At 41.6% G+C, this 10,514-nt stretch overlaps 1 protein-coding gene across 1 annotated transcript in view; it reads left to right on the top strand.

The window, feature by feature from the left end:
- Nucleotides 1–282: 282 nt before the first annotated feature.
- GPR19 (G protein-coupled receptor 19) overlaps nt 283–10,514 on the top strand; it is a 25,726-nt gene continuing 15,494 nt past the window's right edge. Inside the window, exon 1 of the mRNA XM_017528045.2 lies at nt 283–559. The gene's annotated coding sequence lies outside the window, so the exon portion shown is untranslated. The remainder of the gene's footprint in view (nt 560–10,514) is intronic.

Genomic DNA, 10,514 nt, shown 5'->3' with positions numbered 1-10,514 from the left:
AGGGTACTGACTGAAAGAAAGAGAGGGGTTGAGGAGAAAGCATCATTTATCTCCCATACGGAGCAACTCTGAATGCTCAGGATAAAAATCTTCAGCTGGAAAAAAGAGAAAGTGGAGAAGGCAGGGGCTTTGGGTGATTGACTCTTCCCCTTTTCATATGGAGATTTTTGGCCGGAGCCAATCAGGGCAGAGATTTCTGCCGCTTTGCTTCCGAAAGGAAAAGTGGGGGAAGGGAGAGAGAAGATGGCTACATTCTCTCCTTTAGCCACATGATCCATTTCCCATGTGACACATTCCAGAGCCTTAGAAAGGAGAAGGGAGGGGCATCAAGAGAGTGGGGCTGGGGGCGGGAAGATGGTTTAACAGTCTACCCTGCACAGCGTCATCTTGTCTCCCTAACAGGAAGCAGGCTGTGAGCCAAGGGGAAGGCAGAGGACAGAAATGAATGTGTTTCCAGGCTTTCCTGGTGGTTTATGGCATTCTCCAAACTCCTATGTAAGGACTATTCCTGACCAAGAAGATCTAAGGAGAACGTCTCTGAAATCAAGTCCGGATGAAGGTATGTGATAGGGATCCCTTGGTATTGCGACTGAAATTTGGCTCAGAGGACATAATACCTTCTTTTTTTCCAGGCAATTTGGAGATTTTTGTCCTGCCTTAGATACTGGTTAGAGGCTTTAGATTTGTTACCAGTCCAGAAAAGATGCCTAGGGAGTTCTGTAAAATGATAATTCATCAGAGTATGTGCCTGTTGAAAAATTGGATGGAAATTGTGTATAGTGATAATTAATGAAAAAAAGCATTCATTGATGAAAAGGATTTTTCCCCCTTGAATCCTGGAAAGAGGGGAAAAAATTACTGAAACCAACTAGGTTTCATCATCACCGCAATAAAAGCCTGTTTCATCCCTTTTCAGCTGCTTATTCTATGCCCGTGTTCCTAGAGGTTGTTGGCAGTGGCTTGGGGAGCCGAAGTGGGCAGGTGTGCTGTTCCTTTGTGCTGTGCGATCATCTTCCTTCTGATGTTCCTGGTACCAGGAGTCTCGTGATTGTTCCCAGCCCTGATTTAGGACAGTAGACTGCCACAGAATTTCACATCTTGTAGAATTGCTAGCAACAAGGCCCTGGGGAAGTTCTCAAAGGAATCTACCAAAGTTACAGGCTAAAATCATCAGCCATGAACTCAAATTTTCATCTTTGACTATTTCCAGAACAAAGAGAGGCGCTAGCAAATTTAAATTTTATTTTGTATTTATTTAACAGATACTTAGAAAGTTCTTGCTATGTGCAAGGCACTGTTCTAAACACAAACAGTTATTGAACCCTTATAACAACACTTTGAGGAAGATTTTATTACCCACATTTAAAAGATGAAGAAACAGTGGCACAGATAAGTTAGGGAACTTTCCAAAGGTCACACAGCTAGCAAATAGTAGAAGCAGAACTTGGACCTATGAAGCTTGACCCCAAAGCCCATGCTCTTAACCACTGAGCTATGCTGCTTGCCTGCTCATATTATTTCAAATGATGTCAATGTCAGTTTGGCTTCAAATTTTGTTCAGCTGATGCTACTAGAAGATTGAATTGGCTTGCTTTGCTAAAAGAGATCCCCAGAGAAATCTATATTTAATCTTAAATTATCCCTATAGTCACATTCTGTACCCCCAAGTAACTTAGTAAGTAATTGCTGTTCTATTTCTCTTGCGCTGTATAGATCTCTATAGTAAAACACTATGTTACTATGGTGACCAACTGATGTCTAAAGAAAAATGAAATCTAGAATTATATCATGGGTTTTAAAAAATCAAACCTAGAAACACTCTTCCATCCTCAGAACCTAGTAAGACCAGCCTAAGCATATTGTCTTTAAAAGCACCTACCTAGTTCTCAAAATAAAATAAATAGATTAAAAACTTCTAAAATTATGTATATAAACTATAATATCAAACTGACTGGATTTATTGTTTTAAAATGATGTTATCGTACCTTAAAATAAGGGAACAGATTTCTTTTGCAAATTATTTTAGGTTTTTAAGGACAAAAGAGGAGCTTTGCTAATAATGTTAACTACTAGAAATCTCTGAGATACAGATTTCCTTTTTTGATCTGTGTAGATTTCCTTCTGGTCTTTGATAATAAAGGATGACTGATCTGACTCCTATAAGCTATGGAAAAACTGAGAGAAGTTACTAGTTCCCTTCAGGGTTTTATTGCACAGTACTTTAAAAAGTAATTGTGTCCCCTACAATATTTAACTTTAGTCTTTAAGCTTAAGCCTTTGATCCCTGCTGAAATCGACATTTCCCTGGGACAAGTAACACTTTTATGCTATTATAGTCACAGGAAGTGAGCTTCTTGAGGGACAGTATTCTTTCCTCTTTGGATTGTAGCCTTCATCACCAGGCCTTGTTTATGGTCGAGCTCTCAATATATGGTGAATGAAGACTGGGAAGAGTCAAAATAATGACAGTATTCTGCTGGTGCTAATTTGGGAGTCCATGCCTGTTTTATTTTGCGTGTGTTTTTAGGGATGACAGGAGACACATGTGTAGTAAGAATTTGGCAACAGTCAAAATTATGCCTGAAGTTTATATAGCTAGGCTGGCCCTAGAACAGCAGCAAATTAGAGTTTAGAAAGTACACATAAATTATTTCCTGGAGATCACCAATCCCCCTGACATTTTTATTAGCATTTAGAATGGAGTTCTTCTGATATTTTTATTCATATCTAGATGGGGGCACCCCTAACAGTCTTATTTTCCTCTGATGTTTTGCATGGTCCCATCTCCCAGTGTTGAAACAGTTCAACTCAGTTTGAAAGTGAATGTCTTGAGAAGTCAACTCCTGCCCCAGGCTATTCTCTCCTAATTCAATCTGGCTGCCGGTCCTTAGAACTCTGTATAGAAAGCTCACAGGACTGCAGGACTCTTTCCCAGGGAACTCTGGGATCTTGAGTGTCAGTGTGGGTTAGGGTCAGACTGCCTTTCCCAAACCATGGCAGTTAGGACCAAATGAAGAAGCTTGTCCTGAGGCATTTTGAAAGCTTGGTCAGGATTTAAATTCAAGTTCTCAAGATAGTGAGGCTTAAAATAGTCACCCTCCTGATAATATACACAAACATAACCTATGATTTTTCCATCTAATTGAATCATTAAGGGGTTGTGGATAAGGTGCCGGTCCTTGAATTCTACCAGCATATGCTGCTCACCTCAAGCATTACCTGCTGAGCGAGCTGCACAAAAGAAACAACAGCCCTGATGGAAGCACTAACCAGCTGGCAAGTGCTCCATGCCCCCCACACATGCAGGGCTTCTCAGATAGGCAGGGCTAGCACACACATGAGCCATGGATCTGGAAGCCTAGATGGGCTTCCTACGCAGCCCTCTGGAATCTAAAAGGGGGCAACCTACTCAACCAGCTAAATGGGAGGATAGAACAGAGGGAGAGAAAGTGGAGAGGCTTCCCCTTAAGGAGAGGCCTTGCCAAGTATGATTTCAACCTAGAGGTGATGAGTGAAAGCAGAAATAAGAAGAGGGAGAATGAGCTAGGGTGAAGAATATGAAAAAGTGATACCTGGGTCCTGCCTTTAAGAAACAACGGCTTGCCTGCAAGTAAACCCTGCCAAATGAGTCAGGGCCTGCCAGGGGGATGATCAAATCCCTTCCTAGGGTGTTTGTAAGTAGGGGAGAGAAGAGAGAGAAGGACCTAAGTGTGGATGCAGTTTCGTCTCTATCAGCCAAGGTAAAAAATGGGATGACATGGGAGTTGTGCTCTCTAAGAGGATGGTTTAGAAAGAAAAAAGGGAGGCTGAGTGCCATGACTCACGCCTGTAATCCCAGCACTTTGGGAGACTAAGACGGGAGGATTGCTTGAGCCTAGGAGTTTGAGACCAGCCTAAACAGAGGGAGACCTTAGGCCAGGCACGGTGCCTCATGCCTGTAATCCCAGCACTTTGGGAGGCCAAGGTGGGCGGATAAATTGAGGTCAGGAGTTCTAGGCCAGCCTGGCCAAAATGGTGAAACCCCATCTCTACTAAAAATACAAAAATTAGCCAGGCATGGTGGCAGGTGTCTATAATCTCAGCTACTCAGGAGGCTGAGGCAGGAGAATCACTTGAACCTGGGAGGCGGACCTTGCAGTAAGCTGAGATTGCGCCACTGCACTCCAGCCTGGATGGCAGAGCAAAACTCTGTCTCAAAAAAAAAAAAACAAAAAAAAACCAAAACAAAATAGAGAGATCTACAAAAACAGCTGGATATGGTGGCACGCGCCTGTGGTCACAGCTACTCAGGAGGTGGAGGTGGGAAGATCGCATGGGCCTGGAAGGTTTAGGGTATAGTGAGCTGTGATCACTCCACTGCACTCCAGCCTGGGTGACAAAGTGAGACTGTATCTCAAAAAACAAAAAATAAAAGGCAAAAGGGGAGTTACCATCATGAATATACCATCATGAATGTAGAGTCATTTTCCCTTGGCCAAACCCTTTAAAGCAGTTATCTCCTGGGGCCTTTTATTCAGTATACTCTCCCAGACACTGCAAGTCTGTCATGTTTAATTCTCATAGCAACTCTCTATGATATGCATTATTAGCCCCAGTTTTGGCTGAAGCTCAAAGAGGTTAACTTACCTGCTCAATGTCCACAGACAGCAAGTAGAGTCAGGATCTGAATCCAAGTCTTTCCATTCTGTGCTCTTTTTACTATATCACAAGTAAATTTCTTTTCTCTGCATTCTTTTAAAACATTTTAGGATATCAGATCAATACAAATATCATTCTAGAAAATTTGGAAAGTATTAAGTGGTATAAAAGAATAATGAAAATAAAAATCAGTATGATCTTGCCCCTGGAAACAATCACTGTTAAAATTTTGGTGTATTTCTTCTCAGTTTTTTTCAGTGCATATAATGATAGCAAAAGCAAATGTTTGTTGAGCACTTGTTTTGTTCCAGACATTGTCCTTAGCACCTTGTGTAATTTAATTATCATTTAAAAATCAATAAAGTGAGTATTCTTGTTATTATTTATTCTAATTTAATTGTTGAAGACACTCAGTAAACACAAACTTGTAAAATAATTTACCAATGGCTACACAGATTATAAGTAATTTGAACCCCAGGCAGGCTGACCCTAGGGCAGGCTTTCTCAACCTTAACACTATTGGCATTTGGGGCCAGATAATTCTTTGTCATGGTGGCAGTGGGGAGGACTGTCCTTGTCATTGTAGTTTTGGCTTTTTGGGGTTTTTTTTCACAGAGACAAGGTCTTACTCTGTCACCCAGTCTCGAGTGCAGTGGTACAATCATGGCTCACTGCAGCCTCAAACTGCTAGGCTTAAGTTATCCTCTCACCTCAACCTCCCAAGGAGCTGGGACTGTAAGCATGCACCACCATGCCAGGCTAATATTTTTTTAGTTTTTATTTTTTTAAATAGACACATGGTCATACTATGTTGCCCAGGCTTATCTTAAACTTCTGGCCTCAAGTGATCCTCCCACCCCAACCTCCCAACGTGCTGCGATTATAAGCATGAGCCACTGTGCCTAACCCATTGTAGAATGTTGAGCAGCATCCCTGGTTTCTGCGTACCAGATGTCAGTAACACTTCCCTCTCCCAGATGTGACACCTAAAAATGTCTCCAGACATTGCCGAATGTTCACTGTGAGGCAGAATTATCTCTGATTGAGAACCACTAGTCTAGAACCTGTGCTCTCATCCACTATATTATATAGTCTCTTCTCATGTAAAATGCACATGAAGAGCCAGACGTGGTGGCTCATGCCTATAATCCCAGTACTTTTGGAGGCCGAGGTGGGCAGATCACTCAAGGTCAGGAGTTTGAGACCAGCCTGAGCAACATGGCAAAACGCCGTCTCTACAAAAAAAATTAGCTGGGCATGATGGCATGTGCCTGTAATTCCAGCTACTCAGGAGGCTGAGGCACAAGAATCTCTCCAACCCAGGAGGCAGAGGTTGTAGTGAGTCGAGATGGCACCACTGCACTCCAGCCTGGGTAACCGAGTGAGACTCTGTCTCAAAATAAAATATTAGGTCAGTGCAAAAGTAATTGCAGTTTTTGCCATTACTTTTCGTGGGAAAAACTGCAGCTACTTTTGCACCAACCCAATAAAGTAAAAAATAAAATAAAATAAAATACACATAAAGATATTTTATTCTATATCCAAAGAGGGAAATAAATCTTCAAATTTGGGTGCAGCCCATGAAACTTTGCTGGAATGTCAGTGGCTTTATGGATCAAGAAAAGTGCTCATTGGTAGATTCTTATAAAATGCTTATTAGTAGACTCAGAGAACTGGTTATGTGCTCACAGTTGCCCCATAGAGAGGATAACTGCCCTTTTCTCTCTTATTACCTTTCCCTGGTTCTCTGGGCCAAGCACCTTAGCCTTTAACAATTTAGATTTCATATGTACATTCACAGCATATCAGGACCATGTATATCAACAAAGGTGTCAAAATATATTGCTGTGATCCAAACAGCATGCTGCAAATAACTGCTTACTAATAAATAATCAGTGGTTTGTTGTTTTTTTTTAAATTAATTGGAATAAATTTAAGGATACATAAATATAACAGTTTCTTTTCAGTATGATTCTTAGGTGGAGATTAAAGGGTTGGAATTACAGATCAAGCTCCTAGAATTGCCCATAATTCTGGATATATCCATGAGGATATATCATACATATGAACACATTTGTCACGTGTCTCTGAAAAAGAAAGATTGAAAATTGCTGTCATAGGTGATTTGAGTCAGCCATTACTGATATGCAGAGAGCATTGAATTAAGAAGCACTGAGAAGTGATCATTTATAAACTGTCTAAAAACAGATGGCACTGAATATATATATTATCCAGGTGAAATATACGTAAATACATGTTCATCCATGTTTTCATATAGTGGCATAATTTGTCCATGAAAAAATACACGTTAATGCAATATTAAAGTTAACATCTGTGGCCAGGCGCAATGGCACATGCCTGTAATCCCAGAACTTTGGGAGGCTGAGATGGGTGGATTACTTGAGGCCAGGAGTTCAAGACCTGACCAACATGGTGAAACTCCATGTCTACTAAAAATACAAAAATTAACTGCATGTGGTGCACATGCCTGTAATCCCAACTACTTGGGAGGCTGAGGCACAAAAATCGCTTCAACCCAGGAGGCAAAGGTTGTGGTGAGCCAAGAATGCACTACTGCATTCCAGCCTGGGCGACAGAACGAGACTCTGTCTCAAAATAAATAAATAAATAAATAAATAAAATTAACATTTGTTTCATAAACTTGAAGGTTGCTTTCTAGAAAACCCTGACTGAGGGAAGTGGTACAGATGAAAGTTTACCCGGAATGTTGATGTGAGATGTGAGACGGAATGTGAATGCTCCTGAGAAACGTCCTTAGTAACTTCCTGCTCAGTGCCTATACTCGTATTGTTTTGTTTTGTTTTGTTTTTGTTTTTAAAGCGAGTGCTGCCACATCTGCCTAATTCTTTTATTTTATTTTTTATTTATTTTTTGAGACAGAGTCTCACTCTGTTGCCCAGACTGGAGTGCAGTGGCACTGTCTTGGCTCACTGCAACCTCCACCTCCTGGGTTCAAGCAATTCTCCTGCCTCGGCCTCCGAGTAGCTGGGAGTACAGGTGCATGCCACCACGCCCAGCTAATTTTTGTATTTGTAGCGGAGGCGGGATTTCACCAGGTTAGCCAGGATAGTCTTGACCTCTTGACCTCGTGATCCAGCCGCCTCGGCCTCCCAAAGTGCTGGGATTACAGACGGGCATGAGCCATCATGCCCGGCCTATACTCATTTCTTAACAAGTCCTTCACTTTCTTTTTAAATAGCTGTAAATCCCAACTACTTCATTGCTCTTTGCTTTGACTTTTATTAAGTCTAGTCTTTGCCTCTTGATACTGAAGTCAGAACTTAGAAATGAAACCAAACATTTACCTCCAAAACAACTGGCTTCCTCTAACTCAATGAGCACACAGCAGGTGTTCAAAAAATGTTTGCTGTAATGAATTGAATTTAGTGAGGTGCAAATTCCTCGGCCAAATTGTTTTCTTCAGAAGTTGAAGTACCTCGTACTGGGAAGAAAGGTGTAGAAAACTGACAGAGGACACTCGGTTCTAGAAATCTTTCTCTTCTCTGAGAGTTTTGGTATTAGATAGAATGGAAAGCAAACACAGGCGGCAGGTTCTCTTTGACCAGACTACTGCTTGCAAGGAATCTTCAGTAAGAAGTTGTTGACATTTCGAGGATAATTACTGTGGAAGGCTGGGCTGGACCCTTGGTAAAATTCATCTTTCCTTTGGAGATCCATGCTACTGATCTTTGGTATAAAAAACTACCAGTGCTGGGTCCCCAGCAGCCCTGAACAACTTCCCACTCCTCCCATCAAAATGCACTCTCAGGACAAGCTCCCTGACAGATGAAAGTCGTGGGTTATAAATTAAATGAGTTCATCTCAGATAACAATGTCCACCTGTCACTTTTTGCTCATAGAGCTGAAATGACCTTAGAAATCATCTAGGCAAACTTATGCATATTGTAGACATGGAAACAGATTCGGGAAGATTGATTTACTTAAGGTCCTTATGCTGAAATAATAATAAGACTGGGGTCTTTTGACTTTTTCAGTGCTTATAATCAGAATTAGAACTCAGGTTTCTTAGCCCCCAGCTCAATGTGTAAGGTGAAGTAGAAAGCACTATACTTTTTAAGATTTTTCGTTTTCTAATATTTCAGATGCTAGTGGGGTAGTAGAAGATGATACAATGGCTGGAAAGAATTTTAGTACTCACACTCAATTATATAAGAAATGCTATACTAGTTTCTATTGCTGCTGTAACAAGTTAACACAAATTTAGTGGCTTAAGATAACACTGTTTATTATCTCACAGTTCTGCAGGTCAGAAGTCTGGGTAGGTTTGGCTGGGTTCTCTGCTTAGAGTTTCCCAGAGTGAAAATCAAGATCTTAGCAGGACCGTGATCCTTTTTAGAGGCCCTGAGGTTGACTGCCCTTCCAGGTTCATTCAGATTGTTGGCAGAATCCAGTGCCTTGTGATTGCAAGACTAAGATCCTATTTCCTTGATGGCTAGCAGGTGGGAGCCACCATACCTCCTAGAGGCCTCCTCCTGGTCCATCTTTGCGGGCCCCTGCATCTCAGAGCCTGCAATAGCATGTCGATTCTTTCTTATGCTTGGAGGCTCTTTTTGACTTCTCCTGCTACTGCCAGAGAAAGTTCTCTGCCTTTAAGGGCTCCTGTGATTAGACTGGGGCTACCTGGATAATCCAGGATAAGCTCCCTACTTTGAAGTTCATAATCTTCATTATTATGCAGAATCCGTTTTGCTATATAACATAATGAATGCACAGGTTCCAGGGTTTAGGGCGTGGATATCTTTGGGGGACCATTCTGCCTACTACTCACGTTATTTCCTTTAAATAATGACAAGGCTCTATCCTACCGGGATGATTGGAACATCAGTGGCAAACATTATGGAGACTCCCTTCCTCTTCCTAGGTCTGGGATTCTTACACAGAACAAAATCTATGGGTATACTTAGTTCCTTGCAGCTCCTCTTATCACTCTTTCACCCTAACCTGCTCCCCACATGATAATTTATGTTCTTTTGTCTACAAAAGACTGAATTGCCTCCAGGACAACAGACTGTCACAACAGTCCTAAGTCCAGCCCTCATGGAGCCTAAAACATTGTTAAGGACCTGGAACATGGCTGGGACCTAAGCAGCATGTTGGCTACACTCTCTTGTCAAATATTTATTTGGTAGCGATAGGGTCTGACTATGTTGCCCAGGCTGTGATAGCCTCTTTTTTTTTTTTTTTCTTTTTGAGATGGAGTCTGGCCCCATTGCCAAGGCTGGAGTGCAGTGGCTCCATCTCGGCTCACTGCAACCTCCACCTCCTGGGTTCAAACAGCAGGGGTCCTGCTGAGCCTACCTTAGATGAGCCATTCTTCATCATCTGCTGCTGCTTCCATTGCCTCCCCAACCCCAGCCCAGGGGAGGGTCCTCACCATGCTCTCTTATAGCAGCCTACTCTTCTTTCATTGGACTTACTACAACTTACTACATTCATTTCTTCTTATCTGTTTGTTACTCTCCACCCCTCTACAACTAATTAGACTATGATCTTCATGAGGGTAGGGATACAGTTTTGTTTACCATTGTGTATCTAATTATTAGCATAGTGCATTTTGGAGCATAGTACGATCTTAGTGTATCTTTATGGAGTGATGAGTGAATTGATTAAAATGGGCAAAGGTTTTCAAAAGGCATTTTTCCAAACTTACATATTTAATAGCCAACTGGTATCTCTACATGGATATCTAGTGGGAATTTAACTTGTCTTAAATAGTATTATTGATTTCAAGCTCCCTAAAATTTTTTTCTCTTGCTCTCAGGTTCTCAAAACTAGGAGTCATGCCCATCCCCTAACCCAATCACACATCAGCTAATCTTGCTGGGTCTGTCTCC

The sequence above is a fragment of the Cebus imitator genome, unplaced genomic scaffold (genome assembly GCF_001604975.1).
Source record: "Cebus imitator isolate Cc_AM_T3 unplaced genomic scaffold, Cebus_imitator-1.0 Scaffold2, whole genome shotgun sequence".
Classification (NCBI taxonomy): Eukaryota; Metazoa; Chordata; class Mammalia; order Primates; family Cebidae; genus Cebus; species Cebus imitator.
The sequence above is the reverse complement of the archived record's forward strand: the minus strand, read 5'-3'. Positions and strand labels throughout refer to the sequence as shown.